We start from the raw sequence: 923 nt of genomic DNA on the forward strand, positions 1-923 counted from the left end.
CGTAAAATTTATGTCCAATACATGTAATGTCCAATACAGTTTTTCACCGTATATAGTAGGGGAATTTACCGTTAACCATTTAACAGGTTTTTACTGTAGCATTTTTACAGTCTTTTACCGTTAAATTCACGGTCATTTTTTACAGTGCACTCTTTGTCTTTATAAACATTATAAATGTCTTCACTGTCACTTTTGATTAATTGAATGCATCCTTGCTGAATAAAAGTATTAATAATATATTATTAATATAAAAAGTATTAATTTCGGTCCACACAACTGAAACTGGTTCTCTGCTGAACTTAGAGAACAACCAAAAAACCTTTACTTTTAAGGCTGAGAGAGACTATATTCACCTTTTTTATTCACCTTTTGTTCCCCGAAATTAAATGAAATTCACTGTATCGTGTTTCACCGTCTTGGATTCTTCTCCTATAATGCAGACAGACATTCATTCAGGGGTTCATCCCCGAGTCACCATCCGCTTCTGTTTAATAAAACCCCTCCATCCTCTCGCAGTGGCCATGGAGACTCACAAATGAGACATACCATGAATACCCCGGAGAAAAAAAGAATTACACACCACTATCTGAAATGAAAAGAGTGTAAGAGTGAAAGAGAGATGAGATGAGATGCTCTTAAAGCCTGGCGCATCATTGGCTGCCGCTTGTCGTGTTTTGTGGGCAATCCTTTCTTGTTTGCTTTCAGAAGCCCTGACAAAAAACTCCATCTCTAAACGGCAAAGACACAATCGCTTTCCCCTCCACACCAAATCCAGCCTGAGCCACAGATGCAAGAGTGTGTTTATGTTCAATATGAGCACTTCTCAACTAGTGGGTCACAACCCATAAAACAGGTCACAGGTATGTTTTGATAGGGGAAAATAATGATAAATGCAGACATTATATGGTACATACTGTTCAAAA

Source organism: Sinocyclocheilus rhinocerous, unplaced genomic scaffold, assembly GCF_001515625.1.
Source record: "Sinocyclocheilus rhinocerous isolate Xijiao unplaced genomic scaffold, SAMN03320098_v1.1 scaffold329, whole genome shotgun sequence".
Lineage (NCBI taxonomy): Eukaryota > Metazoa > Chordata > Actinopteri > Cypriniformes > Cyprinidae > Sinocyclocheilus > Sinocyclocheilus rhinocerous.